This window comes from Equus caballus, chromosome X, assembly GCF_041296265.1.
Source record: "Equus caballus isolate H_3958 breed thoroughbred chromosome X, TB-T2T, whole genome shotgun sequence".
Lineage (NCBI taxonomy): Eukaryota > Metazoa > Chordata > Mammalia > Perissodactyla > Equidae > Equus > Equus caballus.
Genome location: NC_091715.1, coordinates 120,751,995 through 120,772,623, shown reverse-complemented (window position 1 = coordinate 120,772,623; position 20,629 = coordinate 120,751,995). Strand labels below are relative to the sequence as shown.

The window sequence follows — 20,629 nt, the reverse complement described above, 5'->3', positions numbered from 1 at the left end:
TGGAATCGGTTAAGACTTTTGTGGCTTTGGGATAGAGTGAATGTAATTTACATGTAGCAAAGACATGAATTTTGGGGGGCTAGAGGGCAGAGTATTATGGGCTGAATTGTGTCCCCTCCTAAATTCATGTGTTGAAGTCTTAACTTCCAATAAGTGAGAACATGACTATATTTGGAGATAAGGTCTTGAAAGAGGTAATTAAGTAAATATGAGATTATATGGGTGGGCCCTAATCCAATATGATAGTTAGCTTTATACAAAGAGGAGATTAGGACACAGAGACACACTACATGAAGACACAGGGAGAAGATGACCATCTATAAGTCAAGGAGAGCCTCAGAAGGAATCATATCTGCTGACACCTTGATCTTGGACTTCTATTTTCCAGAACAGTGAGAAAATATTTTCTGTTGTTTAAGTCACTGGTCTGTGGTACTTTGTTATGGCAGCTCTAGCAAACTAATACAGTCCCCCTTAGGACTTTGCAAGGGACCCATTCAAGAAAGGGTCTCTGAAGCTTAAGTTTCATTAGCTGTCTGTACCTCCCAATTTATCACTTAATTTGTTTTTATCTTGTATCATTCATTAACCATTCTAGCCAATTCAATTGTAAGCACTTTGAGGATGCTGACGGCTTTGGGAGTCTTCAACATCCACCTCATTTTTGTCTTGTCCTTCTTATGTCCCAAAGATAAAAATGAACATAGTAGGTATCTAACAGATAACATTTATTGATTTATTCGTCATGCCTACATGTAATCTCACCTGAAGTTCTTAAAGGTTTATTAAAGAGAGCATTTGCCATCTCCCTAAGATTACCTTATTTTCTGTGAAATCATAGTTATTGTTGCAGTACAGATTTTCACATACTTTTTTTGAAAGCCAGGATAATTTTGGTATACTACTAAATACTATCATAGGCTGAAATTATGAGATATAAAATGCCAAACACCAGATATCAAATAAATATTCATAAGTAAAAATAAGAAAACTAATTTATATTTAAGAAGCATATAGAGGCAAACCTCACTTTATTGTGCTTCATTTTATTGCACTTTGCAGATATTGAGTTTTTTATGAGTTGAAGATTTGTGGTGACCCTGTATTGAGCAAGTCTGTGGGCGTCATTTTTCCAACAGCATTTGCTCACTTTGTGTCTCTGTGTCACATTTCGGTAATTCTCACAATATTTCAAACTGTTTCATTATTATTACACTTACCATGGTGATCTGTGCTCAGTGATCTTTGATGTTACTATGGAAATTGTTTGGAGACACAATGAACCACACCCATATAAGACAGTGAACTTAATCAACAAATGTGTGTGTTCTCATTGCTCCACCGTCCAGCCATTACCCCATATCTCTCCCTCTGCTCCACCTCCCTATTCCCTGAGACACAATAGTATTGAAATTAGGCCAGTTAATAACCCTACAGTGGCCTCTAATTGTTCAAATGAAAGGAAGAGTTGCCTATCTCTCACTTTACATCAAAAGCTAGAAATGATGAAGCTTAGTGAGGAAGGCATGTCGAAAGCCAAGATAGGCTGAAAGCTAAGCCTCCTGCCCCAAACAGTTAGCCAAGTTTTGAATGCAAAGGAAAGTTCTTGAAGGGAATTAAAAATGCTACTCCAGTGAACACATGAATGATAAAGAGTGAAACAACCTTATTGTTGATATGGAAAAAGTTTCAGTGGTCTGGATAGAAGATCAAACCAGCCACACCATTCTCTTAAGCCAAAGCCTGATCCAGAGCAAGTCTCTAACTCTCTTCAATTCTATGAAGGCTGAGAAAGGTGAGAAAGCTGCAGAAGAAAAGTTTGAAGCTGGCAGAGGTTGGTTCATGAGGTTTAAGGAAAAAAGCCATCTCCATAACATAAAAGTACAAGGTGAAGCAGCAAGAGCTGATGTAGAATCTGCAGTAAGTTCCCCAGAAGATCTAGCTAAGATAATTAATGAAGGTGGCTACACTAAATAACAGATTTTCAATGTACATAAAACAGCCTTCTCTTGGAAGAAGATGCCATCTAGGACTTTCATAGCTAGAGAGAAGAAGTCAACACCTGGCTTCAAAGCTTCAAAGGAGAAGCTGACTCTCCTTTTATGGGCTAATACAGCTGGTGACTTTAAGTTGAAGCCAATGCTCATTTACCATTCCAAAAATCCTAGGGCCCTTAAGAATTATGCTAAATCTACACTGACTGCGCTTTATAAATGGAACAATAAAGCCTGGATGATACTGCATCTTTTTACAACATGGTTTGCTGAATATTTTATGCATACTGTTGAAACTTACTATTCAGAAAAAAAGATTCCCTTCAAAATATTACTTCTCATTGACAATGCACCTGGTCACCCAAGAGCTCTGATGGAGATGTACAATGAGATTAATGTTGTTTTCATGCCTGCTAACACAACACCCATTCTGCAGCCCATGGATTAAGGAGTAATTTCAACTTTCAAGTCTTATTATTTAAGAAATACATTTTGTAAGGCTACAGCTGCCATAGATAGTGATTCCTCTGATGGATCTAGGCAAAGTAAATTGAAAACTTTCTAGAAAGTATTCACCATTCTAGGTGCCATTAACAACATTTGTGATTCAAGAGAAGAGGTCAAAATATCAACATTAACAGGAGTTTGGAAGAAGTTGATTCCAACCCTCCTGGTTGACTTTGAGAGTTTCAAGACTTCAGCAGAGGAAGTAACTGCAGATGTGGTGGAAATAGCAAGAGAAGTAGTATTAGAAGTGGAGCCTGAAGATGTGGCTGAATTGATGCAATCTCATGGTTAAACTTTAAAGGATGAGGAGTTGCTTCTTATGGATGAGCAAAGAAAGTGGTTTCCTGAGGTGGAATCTACTCATGGTAAAGATGCTGTGAACGTGGTTGGGATGACAACAAAGGACTTAGAACATTACCCGAACTTAGTTGATAAAGCAGCAGCAGAGTTTGAGAGTATTAACTTCAATTTTGAAAGAAGTTCTACTGTGGGTAAAATGTTATCAAACAGCATCACATGCTGCAGAGAAATTATTCATGAAAAGAAGAGTAAATTGATGTGGCAAACTTCATTGTTGTCTTATTTTAAGAAGTTGCCAGAGCCACTCCAACTTTCAGCAACCACCACCCTGATCAGTCATCAGCCGACAACATTGAGGCAAAACCCCCCACCAGAGAAAAAGATTATGAGTCATTGAAGGCTGAGATGATGGTTAGCACTTTTTAGCAATAAAGTATTTTTTAATTAAGGTATGTACATTGGGTTTTTTAAGACATAATGCTACTGCAAATTTAATAGACTACTGTATAGTGTAAACATAAATTTTATACGCACTAGGAAAGCAAAAAATTTGTGTGACTCACTTAATTGTTATGTTAGCTTTATTGTGGTGGTATGGAACCAAACCTGTAATATCTCCGAGCTATGCCCGTGAATGTCCCGAAAAGAGAACTTCAGTAAGTTATCAAATAAGTGTAGAGGTTCATTAACTTCATGTTTGTTGAGGCCAGGGCCTGCTCAGTTGAATCAATTGTTAATAAAATTTCCCAAGGGTGTTATACCCACCCTACCCTCTTCTTGGAATTGTAATCTGAAAAATATTTTTTACATATGCATAATCCTAGTTTCACTTTTTCATATTTTATTATTCTGGCGAGTGTGTGTAAATAAAGGTTGAATTTAGAAAGTGAATTAATACCTGTTTAAATCTGAAAGGAACTACTAAATCCTGTCCATTTTTAATACATTGCTGCAAATTCTGTCCTTTTTATTGATGGACTCAAAATTGGTTTGATTTCTATTCGCTATTCTTAAAAATTACTATTGACAATTATTTTCCTGGTTAATAATTTGATAGGCTTTACTCTCATAATTCATTAAAAGAAAATATCCAGGGCTGGAAAACATAATTACTATTGTTTTCATTATGATTTACTTGATTCTGCTAATTTTTTTTAGGTGTTGTTTTGAAAATGGAGTTTAGGAAACCTGAATCCATAGAAACTTTTGACTTCTCAAGGCAAGTCCCAGATAGACTTTCTTATCACTAAATAAATAAAATTCCACAACTGAGCAAGCCAGTCTGTTTCTTCTGAAACGGAACCTTTGTTTTCCCTGTCAGACATACGGGCAAAATTCTAGACATGGCCCTGGTGAAAGAGTGGTAAACTGCCAGCAGGTCTCATCCAGAGGGAGGAATAAAAAATTAAATAAGTTCTACTTCATCTACGGTATTACAATGTAATTTTCCCTATTGACCAGCGTTCCATTAAATAAATATGTTTCCTGGCTTTAAAATAATATATGCTCATCATAGAAAATTAAGAAAACAGAAAAGTTTAAAGCGAATGCTCTATATACACCTATATCCCACTTTCTTTTTTTTTCATACATTGCATATCTCATGCATTTTCCCAAGTACTTTATAATTCTTTATAAACATCATTTTCAGAATTTCATTTTAACAGTAACTTCCAGAAATGGGCTAAATAAAAGGTTACACTTTGAAGCATATTAGACATACTTAAAACTAAATATACTATATCAAGAAAGAATATACATAACCAGCGGCTATTTGTTGTTTGCTGGAAAACATTACATTTTTAAACAATTATTCTTTCTAGTGTTGTTCATTTACTTGAATTCTCATTTATGGAAATGAATAATTGTGTCTGAATAAATGTGTCTGAAGTACATAATGAAAGAACGTCATTAATATTTCCTCAGAAGAACTTTTAATTTGGACTTCCTGTAATTGATAATTATAGCTTCTAGTTAAATTGATGTAAACATACAATAATTCAAATACTCAGCCACATGACTTTTTAGCACCTTAAATTATGTCTTCCCTAATTAAGCAACTCATTAAGCTCAAGGTTCAGGTAACATATATTCCCAGCACTTGACTGAACTTAGGTCAGTTGCTTGGTTTTATTTTAGGCAGTGTCTATTCTGAGATTTTCCAAACCATTTTTTCAAATGTTATGGGAAAGGCTATAACAAATTAGTGAACTGTCTGTCCATGAACCTGTCCAAAGTCTTTACCAATAATTAAGAAAAATATCCTACTTTGCTCTTGATGTGGTTCTTTTAGAATAGAGAATAGTCAGAATCTTGAGATTATTTTTAACCAAACCATTTCTAAAGAGAGAGAGAACAGGTGGCTTAAAGAGAGGAAGAATTTTAACTTATGAAAGTGACTAAACCTTTCTAAATCCATAAATAGTATCCAGTCCTCCAGTTGTTCAATTCTTAAAATTTAAATGCTTTTGGCTACAAAAATATTACATCTAATAATTTTGAAGTATGCTTTCAGTACTGCATTTTTTATTTAAAAATGTCTTAACACTGAGAATGTCTTCGTGAATTATGAAACTTTTCTATATTTAATTTTATTTGGTGCCATGGGCTATGAGGAAAAGATTTTAGTGAAATAAGAGCTAATAATAACTTCACTTTAACTTTAATTATTTTTATTTATTTTCTCTTTTTTTATTGGCTAATCATAATTGAGTACCCTTTAAATCAGGACACCAATGACACTTTGTTTCCAATTAACAGTAAAAACCTTCTTTGATCTTTTGACTTTTTATGAGATGAATTTATATTTTCCAGACTAACATGCATGACAACATAATTCTCTATACTCATTAATATTCAACTTTACTGCTTTAATGAGAGACACCAGGAGAAATGTAATGTCATCTGCTTATCTGAGGCATTAGTAACCTCTGTTAATATAGAGAGAACAAAAATGCTTTTTGAATAATAGTAGCCAACATTAAATGAGCACTTGCTATATGCCAGACACTGTTCTAAGTGCCCAAAATGTATTAACTCATTTCGTGCTCAAAACAGCCTTATGAAGCAGGAATCATTGAATAGTGAACACAAATAAATATGCTCAACCTACTTTTAGGTTTAGTCTCTTATTTGTTCCATGGTTCTAGGTTATCATTAAAATGAAACTCTTAAAATGTTTAAAACAAACACTTAATGACATGGATAAGTGCGTGTGATTTAATGCTTAAACTCTATATATAGTGTTATACTGGCTGTTTTATGTAGATGCATATTCATGTATATATACAGAGAGGAAGTTCATCAAATATTCATACAGTTCCCTCTAAATAATGGAATTTCAGGTGATTTTCATTTTCATCTTTACACATTCTGTATGATTTGAACCCAGGCTGCACCCACCAATATATATAGTCTGACAATAGAATATTAACAAAAATCACATGAAGGCTGTGGACTGAACTGATAGAAAATGATGTTGTTGCTAGTTATTAATACTCCAAAGCAGAAGGACTAAGCTATAAGAATTGTTGATCCAGTTTCAGCTGATATTCTGGTGATCTAAGAGCAAGATTTAGTTCATAGTAAAATGTGCAGGAGACAACCCATTTTCTTCTGTTCTCATGAGCCAAATGATCATAGATGTAATCCTTACTGATCCATTTCTATTCTTCTAAAATTAAATTGGTGCATCCAATGCTAAGGGTACAAAAATAGAGTCCAACAGCACTTTTTAACTTTGTCCTCTCTAAATCCAAAGAGACCCATTCAATTCTGATCTATATTTAAAAGGGTTTGAATGAAGTGTAATGAATTTGTAAAGAATTTATTATATCTTTGTAAGGATATGGATATTCACTAAAAATATTAATTTGAAAATATCATATATTAGTAAAGGTAACATATTTAAGTTGATATTGGAAACTGTCTAAGCCAGTGTTTCTCAAAGTGTGACTCTCTAGATCATGTGTATAAGAATCATCTGTGGTACTTGTTAAAAATGCAGAATCTGGGACTGGCCCCGTGGCCAAGTGGTTGGGTTTGTGCACTCCACTTTGGCGGCCCAGGGTTTGGCCGGTTCAGATCCTGGGCGCGGACATTGCACCGCTCATCAGGCCATGCTGAGGCAGCATCCCACATGCCACAGCTGGAAAGACCCATAACTAAAATATACAACTGTGTACCAGGGGGCTTTGGGGAGAAAAAGGAAAAATAAAATCTTTTTTGTTTGTTTTTTGTTGAGGAAGATTAGCCCTTAGCTAATTACTGCCAATCTTCCTCTTTTTGCTGAGGAAGACTGGCCCTGAGCTAACATCCATGCAATCTTCCTCTACTTTATACGTGGGACGCCTACCACAGCATGGCTTTTGTCAAGCGGTGCCATGACCGCACCTGGCATCCAAACCAGCGAAACCCGGGCCACAGAGAAGCGGAACGTTCACACTTAACCTCTGCGGCCCCGGCCAGCCCCTGACAAATAAAATCTTAAAAAAAAATGCAGAATCTTGGGTTCCCCTCCCAAACTTAGCTGAATGAAAATCTCTGGGTGTGGAGACCACGTTATATAAATTTTCAACAAGCTCCCTAAATGGTGTTACAGCACACTAAAGTTTGATAATCACTGTCCTAGAGGTAAGATTTAGTCTCTGACAATGAGCTACTGTTTGTATTCACAAAGCAGACCATAATGGAGGATGCATTTGTACTGCAAAATCCAAATTTAAGGACTGGGTTGTCTCTGAAGAACACAGTGCTGAGGACAAATGCCTCTCATGGTAACTTAGACTAGTGCGTGTCAAATCCGGTTGATTCTCAGAATTTCCTGGGAAGGCTTTAAAAGCACAAATTCTCAGGCTCCACACCATACCTACAGAATGAGAAACTCTAGCGACAGGATCTGGGAATCTCGTCTAATTTTTTAAACTTTCCAGGTGATTTTGATGATCAGCTATGTTTGGCAAACACTAGTCTAGACTACATGGCAGGCCAAGGGGTTTCATTCTGAACTAGTTTTCCTCTCTATCTAGAAGTTCATCTTTCTAGGCCCCCGAGTCTGCCAGAGAATGAAACTAGGTGTTTTTCATTTTGTTTTGTCTTTTAGGAAATTGATCAAAATCTTGGTCACTATGATATTTTATAGAAACTTGTTCATGGGTGTGGCAATGTATCATTAGCTCCACTGACACTGATTTCTGCAAGCTACATTGTGTAAATAAACTGTGGCCCATTGTTTTGACTAACCATTAACAGCCAATGTGAGTGTGAGCGTCTGTGAGTAGCTTATATGTGCATAAGACCAAAGGATTGAAAATTGAAAGCTGATTTGATTAAATTTATTTCCTACCCAATTCAGAGGGGGGATTGAGGCTCACGAACCTTAATTATAATAAAATGTTCTGTGATTCTTTTTACTGATAAATGAAATTATATGAGAACTGGCAGTTCCTTCAAATTACAGAAATATAAGCATGATTACACAAGAAACCTTTTAATAAATATGCCTAACCTCTGTCTGGTGCTTTCAAAAATCTTTCATATGCATTGTTTCATTTTATTTGAACCTCAGAGGAATCATGTGAGATAAGAGTGTCTAATATTAGCTTTGCCATTTTATAGATGTGCAAGTTAAGGTCTAGATATTAAGCAACTTGTGTGTAAGGTCGCTTAGAGCTAGTCCAATCACAGAACCTAGCCCAGAAGCCAAGGCTTCTATCTCCTATTGTTTTCCCCTTTCTGCATGATTTTACCTTCTTTATTAAAACCTGTCAAAAGTGGAAAAAACTGGACAAATATATTTTTTTCTTTTAAGGGGAAGAAAAAGTGTCTTTAATTGGATGTTTTGTTTTCTGAATTCTGCTCTCACCGAATGCTACCTTATTAGAGCAACTCATTTTCAGAAGAGTTTGTTTAGTCCAACCCCCTTGCAGATAAGTCAGTCCCCTAAGCTACAAATCAAAGGGTGTAGCAGTTCCACACTGGTGCATTCATGGTACTATTAAAAAAGACAGTAAGCTTTATGGATAAACAAAGTTTCAAGCCACTAATACATTACTTCATAAAAATATGAAAACAAAGCATGCTGCGCCCAACTGCTCCAGATATTCCCATTAATGGGTGGCTAACAAAAAGAAACCAAAGTGTCATAACTGTATTAAGCACACAATGATAACGAGAAAAAATGCCAGCAGTCGGATGGAAATTTTAAGGATGAAAGAAGATTGTAAAGGTGTTATGAAATAAGAAATTGAAAAGTTAGGTCATACTGGCCTCATCAAGATATTATTAGCTTACTAACAAAAACAAAAAACAAAAAATATGGGGACATTTTGAGAAAGAACCTATGTCAGAACAGTGATACAGAAAGAATTATTTTTACTTTGGAGGATAACCCTTTAAACTACCCGCTTTGTGAGTTTTCAGTGACACCGAATACGCAAATACAGATCAACATTTCCAGCCCAACAGGAAACCTCTTGATATCATGTGAACTGGCATTTTGGTAAGAATTAGAGAAGTTTGTTCAATTCAAATCAAGGGCTTACACTGGACCTTAAAAAATCATTTCAGCGGCTAAGGAACAAGCCCTTTATCTCATCCTGTAACTGTCATCTCTTTGCTCAGTAAAGGTTTCAAAATAGAGGAGCCAGATCTGAAAAAAAAGTACAAGCGGTTTTTGAACCTCATCAGCAAACCTTTTCTTGATCAAAGCTGACTTTATCCAAACCAGATTTTTGTACGGTATTTATGTGTGCCTAGAGGGTAATAAGCGCTATAAACGCAATGAATAAAATAAAATACATTTGGCCATATTCTCTCCTGTGCCCACGTCTCTCCCTGGGAAGTGAGTGAGGTGGTTAAGGAGGTGCATTAATGTTTTTAGGCTACTAACTGCATAACTGCTTGAAAGGGTACTAACCTTAGTGGGCTCCCTAAGCCTCTAACTTACTCCTAAGGAGAGACTTACTGGGAATATTAACCTCCAAATTACATAAAAAGCTTGATAAAATGCTAAAGGTACAAGGAAATTCAAGATATGGAAAGGATGCAGTCAGCATGATGTAACTTTCACCCTAGTTGGAAAAAAAAATCCTCCAGAAACTACAGTAGGCTATGTTTCCCAAAAGAAGAAACAGAGGCTAAGATACCTGGAATAAGTGAGTATTCTTATTTTTCTGCACAGGAAGAATTATTTAATAGCCCAGCAAGGGTTGTGCTCTATTGCTCTGTCATATGATTATATAAGAAGTCAAATATAGCAACGAGACCAAATATTGATCTGGGAAGATGGATATACATATAGAGAGATATATGATTATGATTAAGGGAGAACTAACCTTAGGTGAGATATAAAATGATATATACATATAAAATGAGGATCATATATATACATCCATCCTCCTAAAATTGAAGATTTTGATTAAAAAAGGAGAAAGAAAGAGAGAAAGAAAGAAAGGAAGAAAGGAGGAAAGAAAGAAAGGAGGAAGGAAAGAAAGAAAAGATGCAGTAATTTTTCTTTTACCTGTAAGATGAGGAAATCTGTATTATTTAGAATTTATAAATATATATCTGTGGCAAAACATAGCCCCACTGATTGTCTATGTAAAGATTGTGAGAACTAGGTATGACTCATGAAAGCAGTGGGGTATCAGACTAAAATTTGGAAAAGATACACTTGAGTGGAAATGACTAACATTTTTAATTAAAAGTAGAAAAATAGCTAAGGCATTAGTTTTCCATTGGTGCTCAATGGCAAAAATATACTTATAGCTTTGTGTTCTATAAAGAAAATTTTGAGTATGCTTCAATATGCATGCATTTATATTTTTTATTTACTAGGTAAAAAAAAAAATTCTATGGAACTTATTCTTCCACTGAGGCATGAAGAAATTATATAGGGAAGTAATTCTCAAGGGAATCAATGAAAGAGTAAGCCATTTAGCATTTTATAATTCTCTTTATTCACTCAGTCCACTTCCCAAATGAATATGCCCCAAACCTCAGAACCAAAATCTGTAAAATTACAACCTACAGTAACATGCACTTTCCAGGAAAGTGCTATGTGTTAACACTTTGTGTATCTAGATATGCTTATCTTTGAGATTTTAGAATATTTAAAATGCGTTATGATTATAAAGTATCCTTTTTGAGATACCTACATTGAAAACATTGTTTTAAGACAATACTTGCGTGGCACTCTACTTTCTCCAGTTAAAAGCCACACTCTTCCCCATAGTATTTTGCAGGGTTTTTACTGGCAAAGAGTTTCTCATTGCCTTCATATTTCAGATATTGGTTTCCAGGAAATTCATACACTCTTGGAAACTTCTGGGAAAGGGTAGTACACATTTGTTCAAATCTTTTTTTAATTAAACGTGCACATGATATAGGGAAGTTAATTGTGTTGCATACAAAACACTGCTCCAAGTTGCAAGCTGTTTCAGGGATGTGGGAATGCAGCTCATGAAAACATTTATAAAGTCAAAATTGTCAGGTGAACTCTCAAGATTCTATTAGAGATCCTTTGCATGGCAGAGCAAACAAAAACACAAATCAGCAACACAAAATAAGAGATCCTTAGAAATTCTGGATGGAGATAAAAATCAGTGACACACATTCAGGAAGATTTGAAGAGGTTAGGGGGTCTAGCCTGAGGCTTCTACAAGAAATTATACTCATCTGAGAGAGAACTTTTGTACTATCATCCTTATCAGAAGCATTAACACCTCATTCATCTGGAAATCCCTAATTCAGAATTTCTGATGATCAAAATGAATTTGGGACTAAAGTTTGCCTTTGCAATCACTGTGAAAGATTTTCTATGTCATCAAGGGTTTGAATCAGATAGCAGAGGAAATATTTGATTTGTTAAGCAAGCACACTTTTCAAGCTCTCTTTAAAAATCACTTTATTTCCCTCCTCATAACAGCACTATGGAAAACTTGGAAAAAAATACAAAAGCAGAAGAGAAAAATCAAAATTTCCAATAATTCAATAATTCAGAGATACCCACAACTAATATTTTAGACGGCAGGGGTGGACAAACTTTCTGTAAAGGGCCAGATAATAAATATTTTAGTCTTTGTGAGCCACATAAGTTCTCTGTCACTTATATGTTTTTGTTTTGTTTTGTTATTAACAACTTTTTGAAAATGTAAAAAACCATTCTTAGCTCAAAGGTCATACACAAAGAGATCCCAGACTGGACTTGGCCCGTAGCTGTAGTTTGCCAATACCTTTTTAGTGTATATATCCTTAACAGTCGTTTTTCTTTTAACGATTGTTATTTTCTATATAAAATATCTTAAATAGTCAAAATAATAATATTTACAATGTTGATATTTTTACGTTATCAATTTTCAGTATTAAACTTTGCCATATTTTAACATCCTTCAAAAATAGCTCAATATTACAGATATATCTGAAGTTCCATCCCCTTCCCAGCAACCAACTTCTAGAGGTTTCTTTACCCTGAAGTTATGTATATATTATTCCTGCACATGATTTTTAGGCTTTTACTATTTATATATGTACCCATAATAATATTGTTTGGTGTGATTTTTAAATTTTCACAAAATAATTGTATTATATGTACCTTGTATTTTGCATTCAAAACACATTTGCATTGGAGATGTCTCCTATTGTTTTCCCTCTATTTAAGTCCCCTTGATAATGCTGTGTGCATATGTATAAGTTGATATAAGTCACTCTAACTTATTTTACAGAGCTTTTATTTGGCAATACTCTGTTAACAATTAGTCTGAGTTACTGAATGTATTAACCTCACATTTTATATGTCATAGTTTAGAGCTGAGGGGACTCAGAGACTATCTAGTCCAAATCCCTCATATTACAGACGAGTAAATAGGCCCAATGAGAGTAACTGGCATGTCCAAGATCACACAGCAAGCTTGCATCATATTCAGAACTAGAACCTAGTTTTTGTGCTTGCCACTTTTTTAAACTAATAAAGCTATTACAACCCATGTGCTCCCAGGCCATAGTAAGCTTGCATCATAATCGAGGCACAACAACAATAACAAAGCGTTTCTCTGGCCTTGCTGGCACTTGTAGAATTGCTGAAACTCCTGTTCCCTTCAACTTGCTCCAATTCGCTGAGTCCCTGAGGAATATCTCACATAAATCTGAACATGCGCATTGCTTGATTATCACAAGGTGTCAACCATGTTCCCTTCAGATGCCCTCCAGATCAATGATCTCTAGAGGGTAATCTTCCTGGATATGTTCTTCCATTTTCTTCCTCTGGGTGCTATAATTGATAGCTCTCACCTGCCATTACAAGTGCTCAAGTGGATGATGTCTTCTTTAACATTTTCTTTGTGCTCTCTGTAGGCTAGTGTGGTTTGTTGTTCAAGGTGCTGTGCACATTTTGTGTTCTAACAGTGACCACAAATGAGGAACATGTCTATCACATTGCTTGTCCTATATAAGTCCTACAGAGTTAGCGGAGCAGATTTTTAAGAATTTATTGCAGCTCCTCTCCTCAGCACTTTGGCAGAAGATCATGAGGACTGGACAATGGGATAAATGAAAGCGACAAAATCACTCTACCCATATGAAACTGTTGTTCCTTGGACAAGGTTTTTTTGCCACAATTTTCTTTTTCCTAATGATGTACCCTATTCCCACTCCCAATTCAGGATACTCCATGATCCTTCATGAAAATAGTTTCCTTCCAAATCTATTTCACTAACCTTTCAGATGTGCCCAGATAGTGTAGCTCCCAGGATGATCAGTCTATTTCTCAAAGTAAGGTTTCCCGTTACATTACATTTAAAAATTCTGTAGAGGAATTTTTAAAATTAATTTGCTCCAGCCTTTCTTACATCCTTCTTTATTCTGGTATTAAAGATTTATAAAAACGAATTTTCTTCCTCTAATCCAAGCACTACATTATTGTTTTCCCTTCAGCTTTATTGAGATATAATTGAAATATAACATTGTGCAACTTTAAGGTATACAGTATAATGATTTGCTACACATATATATTGCAAAATGTTACCACAATAAGGTTGGTTAACATATCTTTCACTTCACATAATTACCATTTTGTGTTGTTGTTATGGTGAGAACATTAAAGCTTTACTCTCATAGCAACTTTCAAGTATACAATACACTATTCTTGGCTATAGTCACCATGCTGTACATTACATACCGTGAACTTATTCATCTTATACCTGGAAGTTTGCAGCCTTTGACCAACATCTCCCCATTTCTTCAACCCCTCAGCCCCTGGCAACAACCATTTCACTCTCTGATTCTATGTTCAATGTTTTTAGAGTCCACATATAAATAAAATCATGTAGTATTTGTCTTTCTCTTTCTGACTTATTTCACTTAGCATAATGCCCTAAAGATCCATCCATGTTGTCACAAACGGCAGGATTTCTTTCTTTTTTTATGGCCGAATAATATTCGATTGTAAGTATTTTTTATATATCACATTTTCTTTATCCATTTATCCATCAATGGACACTTAGGTTGTTTCCATACCTTGGCTGTTATAAATAATGATGTTATGAACATGAAAATGCAGATATCTCTTCAAGATAGTGATTTAATTTCCTTCAGTTATATATCCAGAAGTGGGATTGCAGATCACATGGTAGTCTTATTCTTTTAATTTTCTGAGGAGCCCCCATACTGTTTTCCATAGTGGCTATACCAATTTACATTCCCACCAACAGCAAGCATTACATTCTTGATTCACAGGAAACGCCATGTGAGATTTCAGTATTTGACTACTGTTACCATGAAGGAGAATTTATTTCTTGTATAAGTTGTTTTTCCTTCTTCTCTTAATAACCAGTTAGGGTTAATGTAGTAGGCATAATAATGACCCCTCAATTATGTCCATGCCCTAAAACCTGGACCCTGCAATATATACCTTACATGGCACAAGGGACTTTACAGATTTGATGAAAGGTAAGGAACTTGAGATGGGGGATTATCATGGATTATCTGAGTGGGCCCAATGTAATCACAAGTGTCCTTAAAAGTGTAGAATCTTTCCAGGATGCAGTGAGAGGGAGCTACGACTACAGAAGAATTGTCAGCTAGATGTGACATTGCTTACTCTAAAGATGAAAAAAATGAGCCATGAGCCAAAGAAGGCAGGCAGCCTCTAGAAGTTGGAAAAGACAAGAAAATGAATTCCTAAGAGAGTTTATAATATATTATGCAATGATAATGTCCCCACCAAAATCCATATGATAGACAGAAGTCCAACTATGCTAAATTATACCATTAGTGTTATATTTTGGTAATACAATTTGCCCAAATCAGTGCAACGATGATCTAAGTTACAAATCTTCACAAGCTTTCTTTCTATGTCCTGAATCATTTTGAATTCTAATTCCTAAAATCAAATAATTGTAGGGCTTAATGACCTTAGATACCATCTATACCCCTACAGAGGAGGGAATTGGGAGTCAGAGTGACACAGCCAGAATCACATCACAAATTACTGTCAGAGCTAGAAATAGAATGCAGGTGTTTCCACATTTGTTGACTTCTCTCAAGTCTCTCTGTAAACTTCCTTAGAAGATGAGGCACATCTGAAAAAAGAAGAGTATTTTTTCAAATTAAGGTATACCTTCCTTATTTTGGCATATTCTTCATCATAATTCCAAAGGGTACATTTTCTTCCTCTAATCCAAGCACTGAATTCTCGATACATAGGCAACTCACAAATATTACCTTTGGCTCTTTTGAAACTGGCAGACTTAACTGGGGAATGAATTCTTTTGGTAGACTTAGATTCCTTCCATAGCTGTATTCCTTTCTTTTCCACGGAACAGAATTTCTTTCTCCTTGCATACTTTTAAAAGTAGGAAATTCAGTGTAGCATAAGTAGAAGAGACTCTGAGTAGAAGAAAAAAAGAAAGATGAGTCAACCCCAAAAAAACATTAACTACTTATAATTCATTAAGAAAAATGCCTTTTAGGTCAGAGGAATCACAGTGTGGCTTCATTTAGTCACACAATTCTGTCTCAAATCTTCCTGGTAAAATAGTGACAATCACAGATTGGCTTCAACCAGAATTCAGAAAGATCTTTTGATCTTATTTTGTGCATTATCTCCCATCTGAATACACGGATCCTTTTAAAGACAACAGAGCTTAATACACGGTAGAGAGAATTGAGTGACAGAGCAACAAAAAAAGTTAAAGGATTGCTATTAATTTATACTGTTGGATATCTTGTCTTTGTTTTGATAATGGTATTTGATGGATGAAAATTCCTTGTTTTATTGAATATTTAAATTCTAGTTGCACATTGTCTATTTCAATACTGTAGACCATTGAGATCTTTAATTGCTGGAAATTGATAATTGAAAGTTAGGAATAAGTTATTATCTTTTAAAATATGGAGCTATATTTTCATACTTAGGGAGTTTCTATTCTCTCTAACTAAAACAATATGTTCCATTGTTTAACATTCTAGAATCAGAAACATTGCATCAGCCATGCAGATGGAGAAAGCACTAGACTTCACAATGAAATTTAAAAAGAAAAAGTAGTTACCAAAGAGCTGTAAGGATGAATGCACACAGAAGGGGCGAACATGCCAGATCAGAACTGACAGATTGCTAAGAATTAAACTGAGCAATGGCAATAAGACAATATTTGTTTTCAATAGATTTTTCAAGTCACATTTGTACTTATAGACTCTGACATGTTTTAAATACATACTTAGTCAATTTCTAAGCATGCGTCAAGTGCAAGAAAACATAGAAACTGGAATCCTATTTAGGGTGAAGTGATTGCCACAAAGCAGGTCAAATAAACCCTTGGAAGAGTAGGACACATAAGAAAGTTTACAGGTACCCCAGGCATAGTGTCTTTTAAGGAGAAAGGGGGAAAAAAAACCATGTAGATTCTCTCTAGCCACCTTTCCTGGACCCAAACAATTAGCTTTCTGGGGACATCCTGTCTTGTTTCTTATCAGAAAGCTAAAGCATTCTTCTATTGTCTTTAGTTATTTGGCCAAAGGTCCTCAGTCCTGTCCTGGAAGACCCATGACATTTTTGTTTTCTTGGTTCGTTAAGAAGCTCTGAACGGGATCTGTGGAACCTACAGAAGTATATGGACGGTTCCAGAAGTGTGGTTCTTAAACTCCCAGAAACTGTCTGCAAAAGGTATGGAAATGTACATTTCTCTGCGAAAATGGTGCACAGGTTTTATAAGATTCCTGAAGGAATACGTTACCCCAAACCTTAAGCATCAGTCATTGAGTGTTTGTATATATCTAGTGACTTTCACTTGACTTTGGAGAGAGAAAGGGATGGAATAATGATGATCATAGTATTTACAATGCCTTACCTACTATCATACATTAGATACCTAACAAATTATTTTCATACAAGGGTCTATCCTGAAGAGCTTATCTCTCAGCTGGGGCAAAAAATATACCCTTCAATTGTTTAATAAATATTCATTTTCTGCTATGTGTCAAGCTCTGTTCTAAACACTTGAGAAACACCAGTCAATAAAACAAAGATCTCTGCCCTAGAAGATCATCTTACTTTCTGCATTTAACAACTGTAAAACATGAGGAGACTTCAAAAGCAATGTATACTCTTGTGTAAAGTGAATAGCAAAATGCTTACATGCTGCGGAGTAAAGAACTTCCATTTAAAGCTCTCCTCTTAGAAAGAGCATTGTCTTACGTATCAGAAATACCTTGCCTTGCATACTGCTTCCTACTTTCACATAATGTTATGGAATCAAATTTGAAACTTGCCTTGCCCTGAATCCTAGACTAGCCTTAATACTTGAATATTTTTTATTATGGATCTTCAGATTTAGGCTGATTGTAGAAACATATGGTCTATTTCAACACAAAAGCCTAGAGGTGGAAGTGATGATGATTTATTTTTTCTTGCCTCTTTCCTAGAATAATACATTATTTCATAGTGGTATGAGCTTAGACCATATACATTATGGTCTATCTCTTTCTGTTTGGGTTTTATGCCCTGCTGGTACTTTGCCTAGTACAAGTGGTAAACAAAGCAATATAATTTTTTCTTTCTAATTAATAAGAAGTTAGCAATTTATTTTTAGGAGCACAGAAAATAGAATGTACACATTTATTTAAGTTGTGAAAAATACCAAGGAAAAAAGCATTGGCTGGCAAAGCCTAAGAAATTTGGGTGGTGATATTAAACCATGGATGGATATTAAACCATCCAGATGGAAGAAATTATACTCAAATACATTAATTATTCAATATGTAGTTTCTGTGTTCTTAAATTCATGCCTGAGAAGGAAAAGCTGACATAGTAAAATATTATGATAATGTTTAATTATAAATATTATATTACTAAATATTCTTACTAGTGGACTTTCTATCACTTAGTCTGGACTAGTTAGTCTGCCTAATGTAAGCTAGAGTACAGAATTTCCAATTGTTCCTTTTATAAACTGCTTGGTAATCAGAGAGCAAAATCTCTTTTTCCTTGTCACAGGCTGCTCCCCTTATCAGGCACTGTGCAAATGCATGTACTTAGGGGAACGTGGAGCACTCAAAACAGAGTAACCCCTTATCTAGCAGAGAAACAGCACTTCTCCTAATAAATGAGCCACAAATTCCGTCTTCATATACGAAAGACAGTATGTGTTGTCTTTGAATCATGCTCATGACTTTGAGATTGTCAGAGCCCTTACCATTTTTATTCTTCGCACTTACCCCTCTTCTACATAGAGTACGTATTCATTTAGCCCTGAATTCTCAATTCCTGATATTACTGAAGGTTTTAATCTTGTCTCTAAGGGTCAGAATGGGTTCTGGTAAATCATAAAACTGATGTTCTGGGAAGAATTGCTGTAATTGCTGTTCTAACAGAGTTCTTTGTGCCTTTGTATCTATGGAGGGAAGGAAAATTTTTCCCTTTCCTAATTGTCTTTCCTTCTCCTTAGTGTGCCAATTTCATTTAGTAGGACTGTTTTAAAACTATTCTTTAGAAAGTGATTTCTGTCATTCTTTAAAATATCTAATTCTCATGGGGCTCATTATCCAGGTTCCCCACTGCCGCCTTCTATCTGTGTAACACACAAACAACATTTTATCTTCTCCATTTTCACATTCTTAATATGTCTGTACTCTCTACTACAAAAATATTTCTGCTTTTGTGTTAATCCTTATCCCTTTATCTGTTGTTACCTTTAGGTCTATGATGAAATCACTTTAAATCAAACAAATGAAAACTTATTTGAAAAGAGCTCAGTTCTGGGGAGGGGGGTTGAGTGTTCGTCAAAATAAGCGAAGGGGGTTAAGAGGTACAAACTTCCAGTTATAAAATCATATTTCACAGGGATGTAATGTACAGTATAGGGAATATAGTCAATAACATTGTAATAGCTTTGCATGGTGACAGATGGTTACTAGACTTGCCATGGTGATCATTTTGTAATGTATATAAGTGTCGAATCACTATATTGTGCACCTGAAACTAACATAATATTGCATGTGAACTATACTTCAATAAAATACTTTAAAAAATAAAAAGAAAGTGCTCAGTTCTCAGAGTTGGAAGGATGCTATAACTGAGGAACTGGCTGTCAGAACCCACCTAATATGACCTTGAGGCACCTCAGCCCTAATAAACGAGAAGAGCCAGAGGTAGGAGCCCCCAACTCAGTGTTTCAGATGAGCTCTCCATCAGAATCAATTATCTTTTTGGCTCTTCTCCAAGTGCTCAGGTTCATGGATCAGTCTGCTCAGGCTGCCATAACAAAATACCTCAGACTGGGTGGCTTAAAAAACAGAAATATATTTTCTCACAGTCTGGAAGCTAGACGTCCAAGATCAAGGTACCCGCAGGGTTGATATTTGCTGAGAGCCCTCTTCCTGGCTTGTAGACAGCCACCTTCTCATTATGTCCTCACGTGGCCTTTCCTCTGCATGGAGAGACAGATGTTTAGTGTCTCTTCCTCTTCTTAAAAGGCCACCAGTCCTATTGGATTAAGGCCCCACTCTTATGACCTCATGTAACCTTAATTACCTCCTTAAAGGCCTATCTCCAAATACAATCACAATTAGGGTTAGGACTTCAACATTTGAATTTTGGGGAGATAAAAATTGGTCCATAACAGTACTACTCTAGTCTATCCTTGAATTTCTATTCTGGGGATTCAGTTCTCATCTCTGTGACTCTCCACAGTGTAACTTACCTTGGCATGCTTCTTTAATGACCTTAATTGTACTTGACTTTTCACTCTGTTGTCTCTGTATTCCTGGTTCTTGGCTCCTTTGCCTCCATGTTTCAGGTACCACTTCTGTATATCTGACTGGGTATTTGGATTATTGAGTGAGTTGTCTTGCCAGCTCTTTCCTCAGAAGAGAGCCTTTTCTAAGAAATGATAGAATGATTTTCATTTGATGGTAATGTTCTAGTTGAATTCCCTCAGAGATTTGTGAAGCTCAGCCATTACCTGCCTCCTACACACTGCCCCGCTCCCCCACAGACACATGGCCTGCTCCTCCCTGTCCTGGGCACAATCAGTTGCTGTAACACTAAACTCCAGTCCTCAGGCCCTTCCCTGTCCTGCCTGACTTCTTTGAATACCACGTAAACTCCAAACAAACATATGCCTTATAGTTTTGTTTGTTTGTTTGTTTTTAATAATAACCAAAATACCACTGCCATTCAGTGATGACCCACAAAAATTACAAGTTCTGGTTTTTGGAACGATAAAATAATTTTTAACATTGAACCTGAACCTGAAGAGCTGAAACCAATCACTGACTACACTATCATGAGATATGTCTAAATTAATTAGTTTTTTCATGTCTTTTATTAAATTTTA

General features: G+C 35.7%; 1 pseudogene; it reads left to right on the top strand.

Annotated features, from left to right (window-relative positions):
* The first annotated feature begins 1,256 nt into the window (after positions 1–1,256).
* On the top strand, positions 1,257–3,198 carry LOC138921793 (tigger transposable element-derived protein 1-like; annotated as a pseudogene).
* The last annotated feature ends 17,431 nt before the right edge of the window (positions 3,199–20,629 follow it).